The following is a 6,034-nucleotide window of genomic DNA, read 5'->3' as shown; positions in this document are numbered from 1 at the left end:
AATAATCTAAGCAAAGTTAAAGCTTTTATAGCAAATACATGTCACACCTTGCCTTTATAATAACATTCTAACTAATAATTGCCTTTATAATAACATTATAACTAATAATTGCCTTTATAATAACACTAGCTTTTGTGTCCGGCTTCATCCGGGGAATGTAATAGTGAATACATGTCGTCCCCCCGCCCCGGCTCCCCCACCCCGCTGGCGGCACATCTCCCCGGGTCCCCTCCTTCCCTTTCCCCCCCCTGCTGCTGGATGTAGTGCAGGGTGAGACTTGTCTCTGTCTGTCTGTGTATATGTGTGTGTCTGTCTGTCTATGTGTCTCCCCTTACTGCCGGAACATGTCCCCGGCCCCCCTCCCCCCCTCGCTGCCGGCACATCTCCCTGCCCCCGCCCCCCCCCCCCGTTGGTACATCTCCACCCGCTGCTGGCACATGTCCACCCCCCCCCCCGCTGGTACATCTCCCCCCCGCTAGCTGGCACATCTCCCCGTCCCTCCCCCCCTCCCCCCGCTGGCACATCTCCCCCACACATCTCACATCACACACACAGAGACACAGAGACACACACACAGCCCCGATCCAGGCAAGGACACGCCCCCTCCCTTAGTAGCCACGCCCCCTGCTCCTGCTCTAACAGATTTGCTGGACCGCCGAGGCAAATTTAGAATGTCCATAATTTGGGAGGTGAATCACATTGGAAGCTCAAAATAGTTGCGTTGACCTACAAATCCGCAGCAGAATGTCCAGTGAAAGTTTTGTTGTGCTACGTGGTGCCGTTTGAGAGATTTCCATGTTTCGGACATACAAACAAACAAACAGACGGAATCCAACTTAGAATTATAGTATAGATTATAACAATAATAATTGCCTTTATAATAACTTTCTAACAATAATAATTACCTTTCCAGACATTAAACAGTTTGGAGAAGAAATACAGAGAGTCAAACACCTGAAACCTTATTATACTGAAGAATTTCATGATAACGACAGGTGCTCACTGTAAAGAGGCTCAGGAAACACAAGGAATACAGTCAGACACGAGCCCCGGGCCTAGCTCACATGTATATTGACGTTCTGGGCTTGTACGTGCCAGGGCTTTATTTTCCAGTCCCTGTACTTCCTACATACTTTCCTTATATTTCTGCGTGAATAAGGTTCAGTTATTTACGAATATGACATTTCATTTGCTAGAAATTACAACTTGTACAATTTAACGTTCATTGGTCCGTCTCCTAGTTCCATAATCTCCAATCCGTGCTGTGTTAGGAGGGTATAAATGTCATCCCCTCCTCTCCTTACATCCACCCTGCCTCATGTTATTGCCCTTCCAGTCTCCCCAGTCTATATTGTTAATGTATCTATTGTTACATAACTGGAACTGCTATATTGGTGAAAATATAGCAGCCTATCCACTTTTTTAATTTCACTACTCTAAATAAAAATGTTCCTGGAGCCGGTTCTGATTATTCTGTATGTTTCATCTTATGACTTAGACCACTTAGTTGAAGTCAATAAACAAACATGGAAGTCAGAAAAAAAACACACAAGGTCCCCTCTCAACTACAGATGTTATATTCTATGTTAGATACTAGATTTGTTTCTAAGCCCTACCTCCTCCTGCTTTGTACAGTGGGTCACTTCCTCAGGATTGGCACGGTTTCACCCGGTTTCTCGCAGTTTCACCCGGTTTCTCGCAGTTTCACCCGGTTTCTCGCGGTTTCTCGCGGTTTCTCAGCCTTTAAAGAACAGCACATATTATTCTGGGTGCTGCTCTCGTAAATAAAATGAGATTTAAAACAATAAAACAGAACACAATCCCAGGAGATGACATTATTCGGCTGTTACAGGGTGTTCTCTGCAGTCACTGAGCTCAGGCACATTTTTACACGGGGTTTGAGTATACAGTATGAGGATGGCTTTAGACAAACTATTCCTGTGATAATGTTTTCAAACTATTGTCTTGTAATAAATCAGCTCAAGTCTGAAATAACATGTCAAATATTGGTATGTGCATTTGTACACCCAGAGAGACTGAAAACAGATTGCGCCAACTAAAAAAGAATTAACTGTGTATCTAAGATTTGTTTTTACACATTTCAATAAATGAAAAAATATAATAAAAAACAAATAAATGAAAGTAAAAAAACAAAACATGGCGTTTTACAATTCTAAATGATCACAAAATATTTTTAAGGTTAAAAAAAAAGTCCCCCCAAAAAGTACATACTGTAAGAATATTTCCTAAACCTTTCCCATCGAAATTGTGGACAGGTTCTTCCACGATGAGTAGACTAGTCACCAGTATATAGATAGACACAGGCTTAGTCCTTTTAGCATCCATGCTGCTTCTCTGGGTTACACTTCATTCTCACAGGTATATCTAAAAACTTCTCTAACTTCTCGAGGCCTTAGCAGAGCTCTAGCGCCTCTAACTTAGAGAGCCAATAGCAGAGCTGTAGCGCCTCTAACTTAGAGAGCCAATAGCAGAGCTGCAGCGCCTCTAACTTAGAGAGCCAATAGCAGAGCTGTAGCGCCTCTAACTTAGAGAGCCAATAGCAGAGCTGCAGCGCCTCTAACTTAGAGAGCCAATAGCAGAGCTGCAGCGCCTCTAATTTAGAGAGCCAATAGCAGAGCTGCAGCGCCTCTAACTTAGAGAGCCAATAGCAGAGCTGCAGCGCCTCTAACTTAGAGAGCCAATAGCAGAGCTGCAGCGCCTCTAACTTAGAGAGCCAATAGCAGAGCTGCAGCGCCTCTAACTTAGAGAGCCAATAGCAGAGCTGCAGCGCCTCTAACTTAGAGAGCCAATAGCAGAGCTGCAGCGCCTCTAACTTAGAGAGCCAATAGCAGAGCTGCAGCGCCTCTAACTTAGAGAGCCAATAGCAGAGCTGCAGCGCCTCTAACTTAGAGAGCCAATAGCAGAGCTGCAGCGCCTCGAACTTAGAGAGCCAATAGCAGAGCTGCAGCGCCTCGAACTTAGAGAGCCAATAGCAGAGCTGCAGCGCCTCTAACTTAGAGAGCCAATAGCAGAGCTGCAGCGCCTCTAACTTAGAGAGCCAATAGCAGAGCTGCAGCGCCTCTAACTTAGAGAGCCAATAGCAGAGCTGCAGCGCCTCTAACTTAGAGAGCCAATAGCAGAGCTGCAGCGCCTCTAACTTAGAGAGCCAATAGCAGAGCTGCAGCGCCTCTAACTTAGAGAGCCAATAGCAGAGCTGCAGCGCCTCTAACTTAGAGAGCCAATAGCAGAGCTGCAGCGCCTCTAACTTAGAGAGCCAATAGCAGAGCTGCAGCGCCTCTAACTTAGAGAGCCAATAGCAGAGCTGCAGCGCCTCTAACTTAGAGAGCCAATAGCAGAGCTGCAGCGCCTCTAACTTAGAGAGCCAATAGCAGAGCTGCAGCGCCTCTAACTTAGAGAGCCAATAGCAGAGCTGCAGCGCCTCTAACTTAGAGAGCCAATAGCAGAGCTGCAGCGCCTCTAACTTAGAGAGCCAATAGCAGAGCTGCAGCGCCTCTAACTTAGAGAGCCAATAGCAGAGCTGCAGCGCCTCGAACTTAGAGAGCCAATAGCAGAGCTGCAGCGCCTCGAACTTAGAGAGCCAATAGCAGAGCTGCAGCGCCTCGAACTTAGAGAGCCAATAGCAGAGCTGCAGCGCCTCTAACTTAGAGAGCCAATAGCAGAGCTGCAGCGCCTCTAATTTAGAGAGCCAATAGCAGAGCTTCAGCGCCTCTAACTTAGAGAGCCAATAGCAGAGCTGCAGCGCCTCTAACTTAGAGAGCCAATAGCAGAGCTGCAGCGCCTCTAATTTAGAGAGCAAATAGCAGAGCTGCAGCGCCTCTAACTTAGAGAGCCAATAGCAGAGCTGCAGCGCCTCTAATTTAGAGAGCCAATAGCAGAGCTGCAGCGCCTCTAACTTAGAGAGCCAATAGCAGAGCTGCAGCGCCTCTAACTTAGAGAGCCAATAGCAGACGGCAGCGCCTCTAACTTAGAGAGCCAATAGCAGAGCTGCAGCGCCTCTAACTTAGAGAGCCAATAGCAGAGCTGCAGCGCCTCTAACTTAGAGAGCCAATAGCAGAGCTGAAGAACCTCTAACTTAGAGAGCCAATAGCAGAGCTGCAGCGCCTCTAACTTAGAGAGCCAATAGCAGAGCTGCAGCGCCTCTAACTTAGAGAGCCAATAGCAGAGCTGCAGCGCCTCTAACTTAGAGAGCCAATAGCAGAGCTGCAGCGCCTCTAACTTAGAGAGCCAATAGCAGATCTGCAGCGCCTCTAACTTAGAGAGCCAATAGCAGAGCTGCAGCGCCTCTAACTTAGAGAGCCAATAGCAGAGCTGCAGCGCCTCTAACTTAGAGAGCCAATAGCAGAGCTGCAGCGCCTCTAACTTAGAGAGCCAATAGCAGAGCTGCAGCGCCTCTAACTTAGAGAGCCAATAGCAGAGCTGCAGCGCCTCTAACTTAGAGAGCCAATAGCAGAGCTGCAGCGCCTCTAACTTAGAGAGCCAATAGCAGAGCTGCAGCGCCTCTAATTTAGAGAGCCAATAGCAGAGCTGCAGCGCCTCTAACTTAGAGAGCCAATAGCAGAGCTGCAGCGCCTCTAACTTAGAGAGCCAATAGCAGACGGCAGCGCCTCTAACTTAGCGAGCCAATAGCAGAGCTGCAGCGCCTCTAACTTAGAGAGCCAATAGCAGAGCTGCAGCGCCTCTAACTTAGAGAGCCAATAGCAGAGCTGAAGAACCTCTAACTTAGAGAGCCAATAGCAGAGCTGCAGCGCCTCTAACTTAGAGAGCCAATAGCAGAGCTGCAGCGCCTCTAACTTAGAGAGCCAATAGCAGAGCTGCAGCGCCTCTAACTTAGAGAGCCAATAGCAGATCTGCAGCGCCTCTAACTTAGAGAGCCAATAGCAGAGCTGCAGCGCCTCTAACTTAGAGAGCCAATAGCAGAGCTGCAGCGCCTCTAACTTAGAGAGCCAATAGCAGAGCTGCAGCGCCTCTAACTTAGAGAGCCAATAGCAGAGCTGCAGCGCCTCTAACTTAGAGAGCCAATAGCAGAGCTGCAGCGCCTCTAACTTAGAGAGCCAATAGCAGAGCTGCAGCGCCTCTAACTTAGAGAGCCAATAGCAGAGCTGCAGCGCCTCTAACTTAGAGAGCCAATAGCAGAGCTGCAGCGCCTCTAACTTAGAGAGCCAATAGCAGAGCTGCAGCGCCTCTAACTTAGAGAGCCAATAGCAGAGCTGCAGCGCCTCTAACTTAGAGAGCCAATAGCAGAGCTGCAGCGCCTCTAACTTAGAGAGCCAATAGCAGAGCTGCAGCGCCTCTAACTTAGAGAGCCAATAGCAGAGCTGCAGCGCCTCTAACTTAGAGAGCCAATAGCAGAGCTGCAGCGCCTCTAACTTAGAGAGCCAATAGCAGAGCTGCAGCGCCTCTAACTTAGAGAGCCAATAGCAGAGCTGCAGCGCCTCTAACTTAGAGAGCCAATAGCAGAGCTGCAGCGCCTCTAACTTAGAGAGCCAATAGCAGAGCTGCAGCGCCTCTAACTTAGAGAGCCAATAGCAGAGCTGCAGCGCCTCTAACTTAGAGAGCCAATAGCAGAGCTGCAGCGCCTCTAACTTAGGCTGCAGCCATTTGTCAGGGAGATGGTGTGGAGGCGTGCGCACGCGGTGCGATCACAATGCCTTAAGGCAATGATCGCAGCCATAGACAGCGCGTGCGCACGACAGTGCAAGGGGGCGCGCGGTGCACGAGGAATCAGATATATTTAATTCCACAGCACGACGGCCAGGTCACGTGAGCGGTTCGCTCATTGAGGGCGAACCAGCTCTGTGACATCACGGCCATGCCCCCAACATGCCCCCCCGTCGCGTCTTTGCTGGCGCTAAAAAGCGGGTGACATCATGCGCACGTGCACGGACGCGAGGTCACCGTGGCCGCAGCCTTAGAGAGGCCTTAGCAGAGCTGCACTGCCTCTAACTTAGGCCCCGCTCACACAGCGCGCTACACGATGTGCGCGCTTATGTGCGTGTGCGCGTTCGTGACAGTC

At 49.2% G+C, this 6,034-nt stretch overlaps 1 protein-coding gene across 2 annotated transcripts in view; it reads right to left on the bottom strand.

Annotated features, from left to right (window-relative positions):
• LOC142471873 (sodium-coupled neutral amino acid transporter 3-like) overlaps positions 1-6,034 on the bottom strand; it is a 167,409-nt gene that overhangs the window by 142,488 nt on the left and 18,887 nt on the right. For both annotated transcript variants that reach the window (XM_075578286.1, XM_075578288.1), the window contains exon 3: positions 1,617-1,741. The gene's annotated coding sequence lies outside the window, so the exon portion shown is untranslated. The remainder of the gene's footprint in view (positions 1-1,616; positions 1,742-6,034) is intronic.

This window comes from Ascaphus truei, chromosome 21 (assembly GCF_040206685.1).
Source record: "Ascaphus truei isolate aAscTru1 chromosome 21, aAscTru1.hap1, whole genome shotgun sequence".
NCBI lineage: Eukaryota > Metazoa > Chordata > Amphibia > Anura > Ascaphidae > Ascaphus > Ascaphus truei.
Note: the sequence above shows the minus strand (reverse complement) of the source record. Positions and strands in the feature narration are given on the sequence as shown.